This window comes from Amblyraja radiata, chromosome 3, assembly GCF_010909765.2.
Source record: "Amblyraja radiata isolate CabotCenter1 chromosome 3, sAmbRad1.1.pri, whole genome shotgun sequence".
NCBI classification, from domain to species: Eukaryota; Metazoa; Chordata; class Chondrichthyes; order Rajiformes; family Rajidae; genus Amblyraja; species Amblyraja radiata.
In genome coordinates, this window is record NC_045958.1 from 86581683 (window position 1) to 86603087 (window position 21405).

Genomic DNA, 21405 nt, shown 5'->3' on the forward strand with positions numbered 1-21405 from the left:
CTGTGTCAATCTGGTTAATTCCTATCTTCTTCCAAAAGTTAGGTCACAGCCTTTCCATTTTCACACATCCTACTCACATTTTTCCCGTGGTGGCGATAAACATCTTCCCGTCGCATTTCCACCTATATTTCCGAAGTTATTAATTGTTGAAATTTAAAAAACAGCCCAATTTCTTCAAACTCACCCATTTCGGAGAAAGAAAATCCGAGCGACGTCACAATGCACTCGCAAGACAGGACGGGTCATTCCGGCCTCCCCCCCTCACCCCCACCACCCTCCCACCACCCCCTACCCCTCACCCCCTGTCACCCTCACCCTCAACACTGAGGCTTAACTGGATTGTATACATGCAGTCCAAATACAGGTTGCGACTGTATCAAATACTACCACTAGGTGGCAGGATATGCATTAAGATTGAGTCAGGCACAGCCATGTTGTTCAATAGTAACTCTATATAACAATATATCTAATTCAATATATAGTTTTGCGCATTATTTTCGATTTACCTTTGGTCAAAATTTAGGACTTGGGAATCTCATTATATTTATGCCTTTTTCCCATTTGCTGTTTGGCTTCTGCTGACAGATAAATGAGTATATTTATTGACTAGCTAAACTTACACTGAAGCTGCCTTAGTCTGTGCCCCACAGGTTTTTGGTTTTAGTTTTAGAGATACAGAGCGGAAACAGGCCCTTCGGCCCTTCGAGTCCCGGCCGACCAGTGATCTCCCCGCACCATCACAAGCCTACACACAATAGGGACAATTTACTCTTATGCCAATTATACAAACCAGAGCCGATTACCCTACAAACCTGTACGTCTTTGGAGTGTGGGAGGAAACCTAAGATCTCGAAGAAAACCCACGCGGTCACGGGGAGAATATACAAAGTCCATTCAGACAGCACCCGTAGCTGGGATCGAACATGGATCTCTAGCGCTGTAAGGCAGCAACTCTACCGCTGCACCACCATGCCACCCCTGGTGGTGAATGATTGTCCAAGACCTAGAGATTGAGGATCAAAATGGTCATGGGATCCCACGACCTTCTTCAGCTAATCGCTGACAGGAGAGGGGAAGGAGGAGACCAGAGAAGATGTGGAAGGGGTTGTGATTATCTCACTCCATCTAAGAAAACATCATTCCAGCACAGACCTTGCAACAGGCATTTTTTTATTCCTCCAGCAGAGGGAAACCTAAGGGATGTCTTCAACGCAAAACAATGAATGATCCAACATGGACAGGCTGCAGACCCATTGGCCAACAAATTGCCCCTACATCTTTTATGGAATTAAAACAGTGGAGATGGAAATCTTCAATGGTGAAGAACAACATAACATATTTGTTAGGCTTCACTGTACAATGTCATGCTCTGTCAGTTTCAACACAATGTTAACATGTTCATCTAATTGCAATGTGTTGGAAGTTAACGATCAACTCTTAGGGATCGCACTATAATACCAGAAACACTCTATCAGCAATTGGGAAGTTGATTTGAAAGAATAGATGTTATAGTGAAAGAGCGATGGAGTCGGAGAGTGCTCCTGGGGGTTTGAATCACCAGGACAGGATGCAAAAGATGTCCTTGTAAAGATTCATATTACATGAGAGCAGTATGTGGGTTTGCATTGCTGGGGCAACCTTCAGTGGCCTGTATCATTGTAGATTAAACCGGAATGGACACTCTTGTACAGGCTTGCTTACATTCCGGGATGGACTACCCAAGTTGCAAGGGCGGCTCAATGGTGCAGCTAATAGAGCTGTTGCCTCACAACGCCAGGCACCCAGGTTCGATCCTGACCTCAGGTGCAGACTGTGTGGAGTTTGCACGTTCTCCATGTGACTGTGTGGACTTCCTCTGGGTGCTCCAGTTTCCTCCCACATCCCAAAAGAAGTGCGAGTTTGTAGGTTAATTGCCTCGAGAGTAGGAAGTGGATGCATAAGAAATTAGGAAGGAATACTTTATTGTCACCTGTGACTGGGCACAGTGAGATTATTTTCTTGCATATCCAATCTATACAAATAGCAGCCACCTATGGCGCTGATAAAGTTACAAAGCTCGCCAGCTCCATCTTTTGACCCCCCCATGCCAGGTCCCCATTGTCCATTGTCCTCCACCCACCTTCCTCATGGTGGTTCCCCCAGGCCAGGTACTCCATTGTTCTTCTCCTCCCCCCCTCACGGTGGTCCTCCACGCTCTCAGCGACCGTGACCGCGGGTCGACCCGCGAGGCATCTCCGCTGCCGTGAGGCTTCACCACCACTGAGGCCCCTTCGTTGTGAGGCTCCACCGCTGCCTCCTCGCTGTCGACACCCCATCTCACGCCTCCGTGGTGTCGACCCGGGCCCCAGCCGCTGCTTCCGTCAGCCGCTTTGCTCGACCCGGTAACATAGAACTAGTGTGAACAGGTGATTGGATGGTCATCGTAGACTCCGTGGGCCAAAGGGCCTGTTTCCATGTCTTATCTCTAATCTAAACTAAATATTTATGCTATTCAATGACATCAATGACAAACTGCCCCAAGAGAGATTCCAACCACCTACCCTTGACGTTCAATGGCATTAGATTCATTGTGTCTACAATGAGATCACCATTGCCCAGAAACCTAACCGGACCAGCCACATGAATACCAGTTTGAAGAACGGTCGCGACACGCAATGCCACCTATCCATGTTCTCTAGAGATGCTGCCTGATCTGCTGAGTTACTCAATCACTTCGTGTCACTTTTTGTAAACCAGCATCTCCCCGAAATGTGGCCTATTTCCTTCGCTCCATAGATGCTGCTGCACCCGCTGAGTTTCTCCAGCATTTTTGTGTACCTTCTGCAGTTTCTTATTTCTACTAAATAGTTTGGTTACAAGTGCAAGTCAGATGCTGACTATCCTATGGTGACTGACTCACCTTCTGATACCCTTAAAGCTTTTCCACCAAGTCATAAGGCAGCAGTGTGCAGGACTACTCTGGTTGGTCGTCAAGAAACTCAGGACTCTGTCGACAAAGCTGCCTCTTGATCAGCGTCCACCCACCACTCTAAATATTCATTTCTTCCATCACTGGCATATAGTGGCTGCATAAACAAAATACACTTCAGTTACTCATCTGGGCTGCTCTGAAAGTACCTCCCAAAACAACAGCCTCGTCTGCCAAGAAGGACAAGAACAGCAGGAATATGGGAACGCTGCCACTTTAAATTCTCCTCCAAGTCACGCACCATCTAGATGTAGAAATAAAGTCATCCATCCTTCTTCATTGCAGAGTCTAAATCCCGGGTGCTCTCTTCGATAGCAACGTGAGAAACCTTCACACATTAACAAGCTACTTCACCATCTTCTCAAGGACTGCAGTGGAAGAGCAATAACTCTTAACTTCAGACTGAAGAACGATCTCGACCTGAAACGTCACCTATTTATTTTCCCCAGAGATGCTGTCTGACCCGCTGAGTTACTGCAGCTTTTTTTGTGTCTATCTTCAGTTTAAAACAGCATCTGCAGTTCCTTCCTACACATATATGAAGTTTCTTCTTGAATGTAAGATTTGCCTGACCTACCTAACGCAGCAGTGAGCAGCAAACTGTGGAATGTGCAGGGATCAGCATCAACCTCGAATGGCCCTGAGGCCTTGAGAGTGAGCATGACCTTGACCTCCACAGGCAAAGTAGTCCAAGCATACACGTGAGGTGGTGTAACAGGAGCTTCTGTCTCGTGCAGGGCAAGAAAGCTATTTTGAGTGCTGGACCTCTGAATAGCACAGTTTAACTAAAGCTGTGTTGTTTTGTGAGTAAGTAAGAACTGTCAAGTTTCATAGCAGTGAGGTTGATAAAGTTTAGCTCTTGCACTCCTGCCACTTCCATCACGGGAGTTTTCTGCTGGAAAGAAAAGACCCTGCCGGAAAACCAGGGATGGAATTTCCTGATGGGCATGTTTCACCCAGATTTCAGCTACATAGGCTCATCATCTCTTGAGCTGGCAAAATCATTTCTGCAAAATCAATCACTTCATTTCCTGTGGATTCATCTTTTCCGTCCAGAGTAACACCAGTATTAAACGACCTTAGAGGATATGAAATATGCACCATCAACTCGTTCACAAGTTCACATTATAGGAATAGAATTAGGGCATTCAGCCCATCGAGTATACTCCGCCATTCAATCATGGCTGATCTCTGCCTCCTAATCCCAGTTTCCTGCATTCTCCCCATAATCCTTGACACCCGTCTATTTGTCTATCTCTGCCTTAAAAAATATCCACTGACTTGGCCCCCACAGTCCTCTGTGGCAATGAATTTCACAGATTAACTACCCTCTGACTAAAGAAGTTCCTCCTCACCTCCTTTCTAAAAGAGCGTATATATCTACATCATACACATTTAATTTTCTTTTGCTCCATGATACAAAAACTGAAAATGCTGGAAAAGCTGAGCTAATCACACAACATCATGCAACAAAGTTAAGTTTCATGATATTTCATCAGAACTGGGAGCTGAGCTGGCAAAGAAAGTGAGGGCACTCCACTGGTAGTCTGGGAGTTTAAGGAGAATTCATTGACAATATGAACAATAGTATGATATTAAATAAAGTGGAGAGAAAGCACAGAAGATTAGCCTAGCAGAGCTATGAATGTTGAATAATTATCTGAAGTTATCGAAGAAAGATGGGTCAACTGCTGGGCATCTGAAACATAAATAGATGAAGCGGATTACCTTTAAAATGTTGAACAGTGTTGAATCCAGAAAGGTGTAATCGGCCCAGATGGAGGAGAGGTGCTATTCCTTGCATTTGTGCTAAACATTACTGAGACGGTGTTGAAGTTCCAACTCATTCCGTTTGCTATCCAATTCAACAATTTACGATCTTAACCATCCATCTTGTTGTTTTCAACAGCAGGTATTGGCAATGATTTTATTAAAACAAAACTACCAGGTCATTCCTCATCCATCTCTGCTTGAATTACATTAATTGTATCATTTGGTATCTAACATTTCTCAAAATAATTAATGCAGATGAGGATTTCTGAGTTTCAATTGGTTTACTGAATTCAAAACACATTAGTTGGATTTTTCCTTCATTTATTCAAGTTCAAGTTTAAGTTTGCAATTATTGTCACTTAACCAATTAAGGTACAGTGAAATTTGAGTTACCATACAGCCATACGAAGTGAAAAGCAACAATACACACATAAAATAAAATTTAACATAAACATCCACCACAGTGGAATCCACATTCCTCATTGTGATGGAAGGCAATAAAGTTCAGTCATCTTCCTCCTTTGTTCACCTGTGGTCGGAGCCTTTGAACCCTCTGCAGTTCGCCACTGCCGACGGTCTGATGTCCAAGCCATCTTGTCGAGATGATCGAAACTCCGGCGTTGGGACGGACGGATCGGAACACTCGGATCAGCGTGGAGCTCCTGAATCGGCCTCTTCTTACCGGAGGCCACGGCTTCACGGTGTTAAAGTCCACAGGCCCTGCTGTCGGAGTCCTTTCACTGGCATTCCTCGGCAAAGGATCGCAGGCTCCGCGATGGTAAGTCCACGTCCACGGCTTGAAGCTCTGAGCCGGTGTCCAGGAAAGGCCGCACCACTCCGCGTTGTAGGCCGCAGGGGGGGACGGAGATGCGACACGGAGAAAAATCACATCTCCGTTGAGGTAAGTGACTGGAAAAAGTTTCGCCCGATCCCCCCCACCCCCCACATAAAACATACATTGAAACATATATTTAAGACATACTTAAAATAATAAAAAGAGAGAAGGGAGACAGACTGTTGGCGAAGCGGCCATTACGGGCGCCACCCAGTGGTGAAATTATCAAATTAAATTATTAAAATCATGAATGACGTTACTTGTCCTATTTTAGAGGAAAAATATGCACTTTTTTGCAGCGAGCTCCCAGTGACCTTTTATTGACCCAATAAATCTAAGTGCTGGGGAAGGAATGATGTGAAATAACAGTGAAAGGGCTGAGCATCAGTGTGGATCGTACCAGACCTTTTGAACTTACGTGCATAGTCTGTTCAATAAATGATCCTGATCTTTATTTGCTGGTGAATAGGCTGATGTTTTTCAGTGTACTTTCAGAAAATCCATTCATGGGTCTGGACTTCATGTGAAAAGAAACCCTAGAGATTGGATCTCTTTACGCATTCTTATCCTGGTTGTGAAACATGTCTCTGGAAAGCTCCAGTGAAAAGGGAATAAGAATGGGCCTTTATCTGCAGGGTTAACTTTACAATTGTGGCATTTGTTACACTGACCAACATTTTTCTTTCCCAGTTATAACAACCTGAGGAAACAATTCGCACACAAAGAATTGTAAATTAATCTGTGGTTTACTGATAGTGAGTAATGCCCCTGTCCCACTTAGGAAACCTGAACGGAAACCTCTGGAGACTTTGCGCCCCACCCAAGGTTTCCGTGCAGTTCCCGGAGGTTGCAGGTGGTTGCCGGAGGTTGCAGGTAGTGGAAACAGGTAGGGAGACTGACAAAAACCTCCGGGAACCGCACGGAAACCTTGGGTGGGGCGCAACATCTCCAGAGGTTTCCGTTCAGGTTTCCTAAGTGGGACAGGGGCATAACGCTGCTTCTGATGTCCAGTTGCTGCAGTTGTTTTCTATTACATGCTGGGACTTGTACTGTTCGCAGTAGAACTTTGCATTACTCAAGCCTCTACTTCTGAACCCTCACTTTACACTCCACTCCACATCAAACAGAATCTTCTTTTCTTATTTTCTTTATAAATTACAAGTTGGAGGGATCACATCACCTGGCTGTCGCAGGATTTCAAGCAATGGACTATGGAATGGTATCTTCCAAATGTAGGGTGATGACGCATTTTGGAGAGGTAGAACATGGTGGGAAAGGACAACATGGTGGTGCGGCGATAGAGTTTGTACAAAGGAACTGCAGATGCTAGTTTAAACTGAAGACAGACACAAATCAGACATATCAGCGGGGTAGGCAGCATCTCTGGATAGAAGGAATGCTATCCAGAGATGCTGCTTGACCCGCTGAGTTACTCCAGCATTTTCTGTCCAGCTTTGATAGAGTTTGTATGTTCTCCCTGCGACCTGCGTGGGTTTTTTCTGGGAGCTCCATTTTCCTTTCACACTCCAAAGAGAAATACAGGTTTGTCGGCTAATTGGCTTGGTAAAATTATAAAATTGCCCCTAGTGTGCGTAGGACAGTGCTAGTGTACAGGGATCGCTCGGCGGCACGCACTCGGTGTGCCAATGGGCCAGTTTCCGCGCTGTATATCTAAACTAAACTAAATATACAGAACGTGGTAGAGTACTAAGGAATGTTGCCTAACCGTGGGTCCTTGAGTTTCAAATGTATAGTTCCCTAAAAGTGGCCACACAGGTCGCTAGGATGCTAAAGGCAAATGACATGCTGTCTCTCGCATCAGTGCGTAGAATAAAAAAGATGTGATGTCATGTTACTGAAAGTTGGCTGAGGTGAGAAAAAACGTTTTCACCCAGAGAGTTATGAATTTGTGGAATTCCTTGCCACAGAGGGCAGTGGAGGCCAAATTGCTGGATGGATTTAAGAGAGAGTTAGATAGAGCTCTAAGGGGTAGTAGAATCAAGGGATATGGGGAGAAGGCAGGCACGGGTTATTGATTTGGGACGATCAGCCATGATCACAATGAATGGCGGTGCTGGCTCGAAGGGCCGAATGGCCTCCTCCTGCACCTATGTTCTAGGTTTCTATGTTTCTATGTTACATCTGTACAAAACATTGATTAGGCTGAACGTGGACAAAGTCAGGTCGCCACTCTATAGGAAACGCATGATCGCACCTGAGAGAGCGCAGTGGAGATTCACCAGGATGTTGCCTGGAGTGGAAGATTTTAATTAAACGGAGAGATTACTTTGGCTGGGCTTGTTTTCCCCTCAAGTGAAGGAGCTGAGCAGCAAACCTATATGAAAATATGGAACATAGAATATACAGCACAGGAATGGGCCGCCCTTTGGACAACAATATTTGTGCCAAATATGCCAAGTTATACTGATCTCATCTGCGTGTACATGATCCATATCTCTCTATTCCCCGCGCTTTCATGTGCCCACCTGAAAGCTTCTTAAAGGCCAATATCATATCTGCCTCCAGCAACACCCCTGGCAATGTGGTCCAGACCACAACTATTCCCCGTGTGAATCAAATTGACAGCAAACATTCCCCCTCTCACCTTATAGCTTTGCCCTCTAGTATTGGACATTTCCATCCCGGGATAAAGGTTTAGACTATCTACCATCTATCTATGCCTCTCATAATTTTATATAATTCTATCAAGTCTCCCCTGAGCCTCCAACGTTCCAGATAAAACAATCCAAGTCTATCCAACTCTCCCTGTAGCTGAAACCCTCTAATCCAGGCAGCATTCTGGTAAACCTTACCTGCAACCTCTCCAAAACCTCCACATCTTTCCTGTCTTGGGACAACCAGAACTACATTCAGTAATCCAAATGTGGCCTAAGCAAAGTCCTTTAGAGCTGCATCATGACCTCTTGATTCTGAAACTCAATACACCAAGCAATGAAGGCAAGCATACCATACACATTCTTTATAACCCTCTCTACCTGTGCTGACACCTCCAATGATCCAGGAATTTGGACTCCAAGATCCTCTGCATATCAATGCTGTTAAGGATCTTGCCATTAACTGTACAATCTCCCCCTACATTCAACCCCCTAAAGTGCAAATTTCGCATTTGCTTGGGTTAAACTCTATCTTTAATGTCTGCAATTCCTCCAATCTTGGTGTTGTCAGCGTACATACCCACCAACCTATCTACATTTATGTGCAGGTCATTTAGATATAACACAAACAACAGAGGTCCCTGCACAGATCCCTGTGGAATCCACTGGGCACAGACCTCCAACCGGAATATTTTCCTTGCACCATAACCCTCTCCGTTCTATGAATAAGCCAGTTCTGAAACCCCATAAGAACAAGTCATTCGCAATCTCAAACTGCCACAGCATATGTCTCTTCTCCACACTGATCTCACTGTCAAACAGCAGATCAAATAGACCAAGTTGTCCTACAACTTTAGGCTGTGCACGCCACACGAAAGAAGAAGAAGCTCTCACTGTCGTCCTCCAAGCTACCCTCATTGAATACAGATGCAAATTACTTGGTTTACAAAAATGCTGGAGAAACTCAGCGGGTGAGGCAGCATCTATGGAGAACATGGATAGGTGACGTTTCACAAAGTGCTGGAGAAACTCAGCGGGCGAGGCAGCATCTATGGAGAACATGGATAGGTGACGTTTCACAAAGTGCTGGAGAAACTCAGCGGGTGAGGCAGCATCTATGGAGAACATGGAGAGGTGACGTTTCACAAAGTGCTGGAGAAACTCAGCGGGTGAGGCAGCATCTATGGAGAGAAGGAACAGGCGACGTTCCGGGTCGAGACCCTTCTTCAGACTGATGTCGGGGGAGGGGGGGGGGAAAGAAAGGAAGAGGCGGAGACAGTAGGCTTGTGGGAGAGCTGGGAAGGGGAGGGGAAGGAGGGAGAAAGCAAGGACTACCTGAATTTGGAGAAGTCAATGTTCATACCGCTGGGGTGTAAACTACCCAAGCGAAATATGAGGTGCTGTTCCTCCAATTTACGTTGGGCCTCACTTTGACAATGGCGAAGACCCAGGACAGAAAGGTCAGATTCGGAATGGGAGGGGAAGTTGAAGTGCTGAGCCACTGGGAGATCAGGTTGGTTATTGCGAACTGAGCGGAGGTGTTGAGCGAAGCGATTGCCAAGCCTGCGCTTGGTCTCACCGATGTAGAGAAGTTGACAACTGGAACAGCACCAAAGTACTTGGTTAGTACCTTACCTACATCCTCCAAGCATAGATTCCCTCCTTTATCCTTGAGCAGTCCAACCTGCTCCCAGATCCCAGTTTTTAACACATGTATTAAAAAGCCTTGAGATTTTTGTTAATCCGACTCACTAATGACAATTCATGGCCCGTTTTGGCCCTTCTAATTCCCCACAAATTATTTCCTACTTGCTTTAAATTCCTTATAAAGCCCAACTGATGCCGCCACCTTAAACCTGACATACCCTTTTCTTCCTGACCAAGTTTACAACCTCCTTGGGCATCCACGGTTCCCTTACATCGCCGTCCTTATCCCCCCTCTTTATTGGGACATGCTGATCCTGCATTTGATCAGCTGGTCTTCAAATGACTTCCACATGCCATCTGTGGATTTACCCAATAACAACTACTCCCATTCCATCCTGCCCAATGGCATTGTAATCTGCCTTACCCCAAATATGTACCTTCCCCCAACATCCCGACCTAGTAAGTAAGTAAGTAAACTTTATTTATATAGCACATTTTAAGTCAACTTGCATTGACCCCAAAGTGCTTCACATAAATTAAATAATAAGTTCCATTGCAAACCATAGAAAAAGGTTTTTAAAATTTTTTTTAAAAAAAGAATAAAAAATGGACACAACATATTATAGACACAACATCCAGACCTGCCCCTAAACATTCTTGAAACTTGTGAAGTTGTGATCACTTATGGAGTTGTAATTACTTTATGGAGTTGTATATAAGTATATAAGATTATGAGAGGCGTAGATAGGGCAAATAGTCAAAATCTTTTTTCTATGATGATGGTATCAAAACCAAATGGGCATAAGCTGAGAGGAAATAATTTTAAAGGGGATTTAGTTTAGATATACAGCAAGGAAACAGGTCATTCAGGCTGCTGAGTCCACACCGACCACCCGTTCAAACTTATTTTCCGTTATCCCACTTTCTCATCCACTCCCAACATATGAGGGGCAAGGTGTAGAGACCAATTAACCTACAAACCCACGTCTTTGGAACGTGGGAGGAATTGGAGCACCTAGAAGAAGCCCACCCGCTCACAGGGGGAATATGCAGCCTCCACACAATCATCACCCAATGCCAGGATTGACCCAGGCCTCTGGCATTGTGAGGTGGCAGCTCTACCTACTGCGCCACTGTGCCGCCCTTAATTTGAGGATACGTTTTTTTACACTGAGAGTGGTTGATATCTGGAATGTCAGAGAAAGTGATGAACTCATACAGTTACTACATTTAAGAGGACACCTAACAGACATATAAGTAGGCAAGGCATAGAAGGGTACGCTAATAATGTGAGCAAATGTGATTAATGTAGATAGGCCAAAAAGTGTCATGGATGTGGTTGGTTGAAGCACATGTTTGTGTGCTATAAGACTTTATGACACAATTACTAAATCTTTATATCACTGTTTCATAGGTTTTTCCTTTTGGTTTACTTTGAAAAATTGCTTTGTTGAATCAATGATCAGAGCTGCTGGAGGTCAAATGAGTCTTTCAGGAAGGTTAACAATTATTGATTAAATGGTTTGACTGTGTTAATTTTCAGTACTTTGCACATATAATGACTCAATAAATATATGGCACGTCATTAATATACAACAAAAGTGAAACACAATTCAATCCCCACTCGCAGAAATACTTGTGCAGTAATTTTTAATAATCAGTACATTGCAAATGTTCGTGGTAGATTAGGCGATTAAAGTGTTTGCAGACGTAACAAGATTGCTTTGAAATGGAGACTTATTGGAGAGTGTGACATGGAGTGAGGTTCTGAAATATCGAGGAGCTCTCAACTCTAGGGGATATATGGTCACCACACACAAACCATTTGACCCGGAATGCAGGAGTTACTGGAAATTAGAGAAATTAATCTTCATATCACTGGGTTGTAAGCTGCCCAAGCAAAATATGAGGTGCCGTTGCAACAATTTGCATGTAGCCTCACTTTGACAATGGAGGAGTCCCTGAACAGCAAGGTCAGTATGGGAATGGGAAAAGGAGTTAAAGTGTTTGGCAACCAGGAGATCGCGTAGGCTAAGGTTTACAGAGCGTAAGTGTTCAGTGCAACGATCGCCCAATCTGCGCTTGGTCTCGCCGATATATAAGAGCCCTCACCGGGAACATCGGATACAGTAGATGAAGCGGTGAAGTAAACCTCTGCCTCGCCTGAAAGGACTGTTAGGGTCCCTGGACAGAGTTGAGGGAGGAGGCATAAGAACAGATGTTGCATCTCCTGTGGTTGGAGGGGAAAGTTCCTGGAGAGGGCGTGGTTTGGGTGGGAAGGAATGAGTGAGTCAGGGAGTTGCGGAGGGAATGGTCTCTGCAGAAAGCAGAAAGGGGTGGAGGTGGGAAGATGTGACTAGTGGTGAGCCTGTTGGAGGAGATGATAATGGTGATGATGATGTGTTGGATATGGGTTGAACAGTAGATGATGGGTTGAAGGATGAGGACAATATGACGATATGCTTTATGATATTTTCTTTAGCGGTTGCAAAGTATACGACAGCCTATCCCAGCCAGAAATAAAGTAGTTGAGTTGGGTGCAGCTGCCTCCTGATCTCTGTCGCTAACTTGGATTTTCATTTATATTACACCCAACATCTATTTGGATTTCAAATAAATAGTTTGGAGGAGATATGCAAACAAAGACCTGTTCCAGATGTAGAGCAGAAGCTGATAAAACATTAGTGCGTAAATGTGGTATGATCCGCAAAATGAGTAATTTATAGCTGGGTTGACTGGGCTGTAAATGCCTTTCTGTTACTGTCTTGTTGAGTGACTATTCTTAGGAGAGCAGGCACTCTCTTGCTCCCACATCTCTCCCTCTTTCCAGTATTAAACCTCCATTTCTGAGGTCCAATGGCTTTGTTACTTATGTCTTTGAGACGAGACCAAGGCTACCGATACAGGCTCTAATAATACGGTGTGGGAGAATTCTTTATTCATTTAGTTTATGTAGTTCCACTCATTGTGTTGTTGTTGGTGAACAACAAGAGCCAGGAGGGCATTTTAAAGTAACCTAGAGTTCTTTGTAAGCTAAGTAAAGTTTGTTCGTATTTTGTATAACATGATTTGTGCCACAGCATACGTGTCTTGTTAATTCATTAATTAAGGGTGTAACCTACATATGGAATTTTCCACTCTAATTTTAATGTAACAGTGGAACCTTTCCCAAGTGGTCATATGGTTGTGAATGTCTGAAATGTAACAGTTATTCTGTCTGGCCAGAGAAATGCCAATCATCGCCTTATAGACGACAACATTTGCAGGCACTGAGAAACCCGTTTGACTACATGATATATAGGTCACGTTTTATGCTAATCTTGTAAACCCCTTGATACACTTTTTTCAAGGATGCCCAGAATATTTAGATTGATCCAGGATTAAACCAGTCAATGTGGTATATTTTAATATTTTTCTCTGTAAGAGGTTTATGAGCCGAGGGGAAGATCACCAACTCTCCTTGGTGAGGATTGCAGCCAGATTTATGCACTGCTGGCTCGTCAAAACAAACACCTTATGTCTGGAGCTTTAAACCAGCCCGTAGGGAGTGGAGCCTTTCACAGCAACTGTGCAAGCAGGATTTGCCTTCATAAAGTACGCGGGCTCCTCTCCAACTTGTGCACTTTCTAGGCCATGAAATAATGGAATTGATTGGAAAGGGAATTGCTAACTTGGACTACAGAGTAGATTCAATGTGAGGATTTAACCACCTTACTGTTAAGTGGAGCAGTAATTATGTTCAGTCAGAGAGGGGAAGTTAGCTTGGCTGAAGGGTAAATAGCTAGAGGGACAGGTTGAAGGTAGTTGATTTATAAGTATATTAATGGCCTGGGTGACTTTAACATTTGGGATTTAAATATAAATTGTTTTGATGTTACTCGAAACAAACAGAATTTATTTTCATTAAGCTGGAAGGTGCTTATATGTAATATGGGAGATGCTAATATGGAGGAAGCTGGAATATGTAATATTTGATCTAGAAGATTATCCAGTAGTGATTATTACTTCATGCCTGGCAAATTGAAGGCTTTGGAATTTCAAGATCATGAATGCAGTAATTTTTGGACATCTACAGGTGCTGTGACAGTTATTGGGACTGCTGAGTTGCACAAATGTAACCCCCCTCACCTGTATCCACCTATCACTCGCAAGGCTTTGTCTTGTCCCTCCTCTCTTCCAGCTTTCCAGCCCCCCACACCAACAGTCTAAAGAAGGGTTCTAACCCAAAATGTCACCTACCCATGTTCCCCAGAGATGCTGCCTGATCTTCTGAATTACTCCAGCACTTTGTGTCCTTTATGGAATCAAGCATCTGCAGTTCCTAGTGTCTGTTTAGATAATTGATCATTTTCTATTTTGTTTGAAAGCTTACCACATAGGACCATGCTAAAATTAAAGCTCTCAAGTTAAAGGATGATTCATTCTAGTGCACAGGCATTCAGGTACATCAGCATTTGACCTGATGAGATTCTAATATTAATTTCCAATTGTAAGATAGATAATGGCCAGTAAACGCCTCACAGATATGTGAAACTGTGAGGTCCCATCTTCAGCTTATTTAAAATAAATTAATTACCATTTTCTTATTTAAAGAACCAGGAGTATTCCCTTGCGTCAGGCAGCATCTCTGGAGAAAAGGAATGGGTGACGCTTATCGGGTCGAGACCTTCAGACTTCAGTCTTTCCTTCAGAGATGCTGCCAGTCCCGCTGAGTTACTCCAGCTTTTTGTGTCTATCTTTGGTTTAAACCAGCATTCACAGATCCTTCCTACACAGGAGTATTCCATTGGTTACTGACTTGCTGAAGATGAAATATACATTTCCAAACCCGCTAATAGGTGAAATGGACACCTTCCCTTATTATCATACACTCACAACCTCATATTGATCAGGTCACCTTCAGGTTTGAGAGATTGCATTATTCTTTCAATATATGCCATTTATCATAGACCACCAAATTATTTGAGTGCTGGTGTAAGCATGTGCGTAAAATCTTACTGCTGCAAGTTTTATAGTTGCTTGAAAGGTAAAGGTTTACATGCATTCAATGAGGTATCAGCTTGTTTTTTTGTTGTCAAGGGGCTCCTCAAGGGAAGTAATGGACCAGGAAATGTGATTGACCATATGGCACCATTTTTAGTGCTCAAGTGTGTTAAGTGTTTGCTGCTGAAGTGCTGGTAATGCCCATCATACATCCACTCACACACACTGTGTATGGGAAGATAGGGCCTCATTTTGGAATTTCAAGTGAGTTCCATAATGTCTTCCGAATAGTTTTGTAACCATTGTAACAATGAAACACACTTGTGTACATTTTCAATGTTCACATTAATTAGCACACAGGCAAAACAGTGTGTTCTGATATTTTCTTATGACATGGAAGCAGGCCATTTGGCCCATTGAATCAGAATAATCCCATGGCCCCATTAATTTCCCTGGAACCTGTTCTCTCTCACATGCTCATCAACCCTGCCCTAATTCTCCTACACTGGAGGTAATTTATAATCGCCAAATAACCTATTAGCATAAACACAAAATGCTGGAGTAACTCAGCGGGACAGGCAGCATCTCTGGAGAGAAAGAATGGGTGGCGTTTCGGGGCGATACCCTTGTTCAGAGTGCCTCGACCTGAACCATCGCCCATTCCTTCTCTCCAGAGATGCTGCCTGACCTGCTGAGTTACTCCAGCCTTTTGTGTCTATCTTCGGTTTAAACCAACATCTGCAGTTCCTTCCTACACAACCTATCAGCATATTTTTGGGAGAAAACTGGAACACCTGGAGGGGTCTCAGGTAGTCGCAGGAATGACATGTAAATTCCACGCAGGCAACAACTGAGCTCAGAATCGAACCTGCTTCACTGGGGCTGTGGGGTAGCAGCACCAACTGCTGCATCACTGTACAATGGGAAACAAAAGCTGCAGTTAGATTAAAACAAACTCTGCAGCAGTGCCATCTAATTTGGCAAAGCTTTGACTTTTACACATTGTTTACTGTTTACACTTCAGTCACTTTTAGTCTTAATTGTTGAAGTATTCTCTGTCCCCTACTATATTCCCTACTCAATCATAACGGTACACCCAAATTCGACTATAACTCAATCTACCACTTTGTAGATGACAACACTGTGGTGAGCCAGATCATGAACAATGACGAGACAGAATACAGGAAGGAGATAGATAACTTAATAACATAGGGTCAGGACAATAACCTCTCCTTCAATGTCAGCGAGATGAAGGAGATAGTTATTGACATCAAAAAGCATGGTGGAGTACATGCCCCAAACAGCATCTATGGTGCTAAAGTGGAAATAGTGGGAGCTACAAGTTCCTTGGCATTCATTTTACCAACAGTCTGTCGTGGATCAACCACATTAATACGACAACCAAGAAGGAACAACGCCTCTACTTCCTGAGAGAAATTTGACATGTCTCCAATGACTCTTACAAACTTCTACAGATGCGCCATCAGAAGCATACTGTTGGGTTGGATCACAGCTTAGATTAGGAACAGCTCTGCCCAAGACCACAAAAATTTGCAGAGAGTTGGAGATGTAGTCCAGTCCATCACACAGACCAGAATTCTCACCGTTGACACCATCTACACTTCACGCTGCCTCAGAAAGCAGCCAAAATAATCAAAGACGTCTCACCCTAGTCATTTCTTCTTTTTCCTCCTTCCACCCGACAAAAGATACAGAAGTTTGATAGCGAACATCATCTTACTCAGGAACAGCTTCTTCCCCTAAGCTAGGGTACTGTCCAATTCACCTCTACCCCATTGTGGACATTGGATTTTGACTATGGAACCGACGAGCTGCAGTGCTGAGAAATAGTTTGGTGTGGTGGTGTTTGGTGTGGCGACGCCTTGTGGCAGCGGCTCGACTGCAGTCCGTCCGTCTTTTCTTTCTTTTTGTCTTGTTAGGTGTATGTTTTTGGTTTTAGTTTTTAGCTGTGTATATGTGGGGGGGCCGGGCGTGGGAAACTTTTTAACTTTTAAATCTCTTCCCTGTACGGGGACCTGACCTTTTCCCTGTTGGGTCTCCATTGTCGTTAGGGCCTAGCACCGTGGAGCGGCCTCCAACCGGAATCGATCTGGGGCTCCAGTCGCAGAGCCTGCGGACTCACCATCGCGGAGCTGGCCGGCTTCGGAGCGTGGAGAGCTGTGGTGGCGCGTGGCTATGACCTGACTTCAGAGCTTCGGAGGGTCCAGCCGCAGGCCCGGTGGACAGTAACATCGGGAGCTCGCTGGTCTCTGGTGGGAGACCGCTTATCAGAGCTTCCGCAACGGCAACTTCTCCCGCCCGAATCGCGGGGTTAAAACCGACTCGGAGCGGGGCCTTACTTCGTCCGACGCGGCCTTAACGGCCGTGGGACTTACCATCGCCTGCCAGGGGGCTTTAACATCGGGAGAAGAATAAAGTACAGGGGAGAGACAAGACTTTGCCTTCCATCACAGTGAGGAGGTGTTTGGAGATTCACTGTGATGGATGTCTGTGTAAATTGTGTTAATTGTGTGTCTTTTTTCTTGTTCGTATGACTGCAGAAACGAAATTTCGTTTGAACTTAGTTCAAATGACAATAAACGGTATTGTATTGTATTGTATAAATATTTTGCAATCCATATCTTCCCCTTTGCTCTATCTGCTGTATTTGAGTTTGACTTGATTGTATCTATGAATAGTATATCTGATCTGTTTGGATGGCATGCAAAACAATCTTTACTCTGTACCTTAGTGCACGTGACAATAATAAACCTAAACCTAAACTAAGTGCATAGTTATTTAATCTGAACTAAACAAGAATGCTGGGGAATGTCAGGGGTCCATCAGCCACAAGCAAACAGTCAAAAGTGCCAATGTGTCGGACCTGCTGGGAGTTTACTGTTTTTGTTTCAGGTTTCCAGTATCTACAGTTATTTTTTCTCTTCAAGCTGGCTTTTTTTAGTTCACTGGTTTTACAGAACTGTCAAAATGTTTCCACAATCAATTAACATTTAGGACAATTGAGGAGCTGAGAAGCTATTTTGTGTCTCATAAATATCGAATTCCTCCCAGAACCGCAACCTCTACAACTAAGAAGGCAAGGGTAGTAGATGCAGGAGAACACCACCTCCTGCAGATTCACTTTCAGGCCACACACCTTTCTGACATGGAGATGGATCACTGTTCCTTCATCATTCCTGGACACCTTACTAATGAGCAAAGTGGGAGGATGTAACAGCAGTTCTGTGTGACACATCACCACCATCTTCTCAAGAGTAGTTTCAGGAATGGGTAAAAGATGCTGGCCTTGTTGAAAAGTCTCACACCAAAAACAGAAGAAAGAAATAGAATAGCTTTGTCTTGCTACTTGACAAGAATGAAGTGTTTCTATTTCAATGTTATCCAATCGTGTGTCAAAGTATTCCCAGTCCTGGATGAGGTCATGCTACATTGAATAATAAAAGCAAATTTTATGTTAATATTTGAATAAATTACTTAATAATACATGACCTGAATGATATGAATAATATAGTCACAAGAATATTTTTAGGCATTCATGTTCCTGGCTATAACTGTCTATGATGTACAATTTTCCAGAGTCAGTGTTATGAATCGACATTTTAAATGGATAAGTTCTTGATTATGTCTTTGCCATAACTGGCATGGTAATTGCCAGTCATATGCTTGACGTGTGAGGGTATACAGATGAATGGAGGAGTTATTCCCCATTAACACAGGTTCACAGGTGAGGAGGAAAAAGCTCGAATGGGAAAAGGTAATAAAAACAATGGCGTTTTCTACTGTTCTCCTTGGCCCTCTCCCTCACCGAAATTTAATATGCTTCTCTTCTCTCTATTCCCATCATGCTAAGGCTTCCTTTACCTAAAACATTGACAGAATCAGAAAGGGATAACATTTAAAACCTCCTTTTGAAAAGTTTGGTGTATGCGTGTGCGTGTGCGTATGTGTGCACATTAACATGCACGCGAGTGCATGTGCGTGCGTGTGTATGTGTGCATGTGTGCGCACATTTGATTATTTGACTCCTTCACAATCTAGGCCCTTTTGATTGGCAGTTTGGGGCGCGGGGGAGGTTTAACTGGAATGCTGTAGCGTTAATCATTCATCTATTTTAAGAATAATCATGGGTCTACAGCAGCAAATGGTAAATGCTGATATTAAACTGCTGGCTTCTAAAAATGAGAATCTCAATTGGGAACAGGAAAAGTGAAATTGTAATAATGTACATTGGTACTTTATCTATTTAGTACTCTTTACGGTATAGTAACGAGCTATACTGAAATTTCAATTAACATTTCTTCTGCATAAGAATTTTTATCTGGAAAATGTCAATGTGATTGTTTTTGATTGATATCCAATTAGAATGTTTCCAATTATTCCCTGGTTAACCTCCCACTGTCACCTCGATAGACACTGACTTTCATGGATAACACTTCTTCATTCTCATTCTATGACCTCATACCTCATTGCCTCTAGAATCACCTCCAGTCTCACATTGCTCTACTTTGTCTGCACTCCTCCAGGTTTAGCTTATTGATTTTCTTTGAATTTGCAACACTATTAGAATGATATACAGCATGGAAACGGACCCTTCGGCCCACTTTGGCGATGTCAGCCAAGTTGGCATTCTGGGCTAGTCCACCCCTCAGCTTTCCAGGCTGGAAAGAAAAAGAACCCGACATATCTAATCTTTCTCTATATCTCAAGCCACAACTCGATATAGCATTCTGGTGAATCTCTTCTTCACCCTTTCTAACTTATTACATCCTTTCTAAAGCTGGGTAACCAGACGTACACACAGTACACCAAGTGTAGTCTCACCAACAGCTTGTACAACTGCTTCATGATGTCTCAACGTTTATACTCAGTTATACTCAACGGCTCGAAGGGCCTACTCCTGCACCTAATTTCTATGTCTATGTTTCTATGTACCCTTCCCAATGAAGGCAAGTCTGCCAGATGCCTTCTTCACCACCCTGTCCACCTGTATTGCCTCTTTTCAAAGAACCATGTACTTCTATACCCAGATCTTTCTGTTCTATAACCTTCTCCATGGCTCTACCATTTAATATTCAAATCCTGTCCTGGTTTGGTGTAACAAAGGGCAACATCTCACACGTATCAGAGTTAAAGTTCATATACCATCCCTTGGCCCACCTACCCAACTGGTCTGGATCAAAGAGAAAGAGAGTCACACAGCAAAATTAGTTAGTGTGACTAGGAGTTAGTGGCGGCGCCTAACGGCAGCGGCTCGACTACAGTCGTCTGTCTTTTTTTATTTTTGTCTTGTTAAATGTATGTCTTGAGTTAGTTTTAATTATTTTTTTTAGCTGTGTATATGTGGGGGGTGGTGGGGGGGCTGTGGGGGAAACCGTTTTAAATCTCTTCCCTGTGCGGGGACCCGACTATTCCCTGTCGGGTCTCGGATGTTGTTGGGCCTAACATCGTGGAGCCGGCGGCGACCTCCGGCCGGGACTAACCCGGGGGCTCCAGTTGCAGAGCCTGCGGAACGGACATCGCGGAGCTGGCCAGCTTTGGAGCGGGAAGAGCTGTGGTGGCGCGCGGGTGCGACCCGACTTTTGGAGTTCGGAGGCACCGGCCGCAGGCCCGGTGGACGGGAACATCGGGAGCTCCAAGTCCCTGGTGGGAGACCGCTTTTCCAAGCTCCGCAACGGCGACTTCTCCCGCTGGAATCGCGGGTTTAAGGACATGGAGCCGGGGCCTAACATCGCCCCGCGTGGCTTAAACGGCCTCAGGACTTACCATCGCCCGACGGCGGCTTTAACATCGGAGCCCCAGTTCGCCTCGACACTGCAGTTGGACTGCTGGACCACGGGAGAAGGAACAAAGGGAAGAGATAAAGACTTTGCCTTCCATCACAGTGAGGAGATGTTGTAGACTCACTGTGATGGATGTTTATGTAAACTGTGTTAAGTGTGGGTCTTGGATTGTGTTGTAATGTAAAAAACTGTAGAAATGATATTTCGTTCAAACCTAGGTTTGAATGACAATAAATTGCATTCTATGCTATTCTAAAATAACAGAAAAGGCTGGAAATGTAAACTTTTCAGGGGAGAGAGGGAGAGAGAGAGAGAGAGAGAGAGAGAGAGAGGGGAATGTGGGTGAGAGTGAGAAGGGGAAGTGAGAGTGAGAAGGGGTGAGACAGGTGGAGGGGATAGATAATGAGTGATAGCAGAGTGTGGCATCGGGATTGACGCTGGGTTAATCAGTGATCAACACCGCCCCTGGCAGGAGGGTGAGCTGACGTGATATGTATTATTACACCAGGCTGCTTTCTACAACAGGCTGCATTAAATTGTAGGGGAAAGTTGTGAAAAGAAAGGGAACAACTGAGTTAGAATGGAATCGAAGAGAAGATGAATGTTTCCGGATGGTATTGATTAAGAGGGTGCAGAAGGCTTGTAACGACAGCTGGTCTCTCTGGAGGAAGTGTGACAAGGAGGAAGAGAGAGAGAGGAAATCAAACAAAAATAAAAGTAATCTGTTAGCTGCTCTCACCCCTCACTCACTTTCTCTCACTTTCTACTGTTTCCTTTTATTCT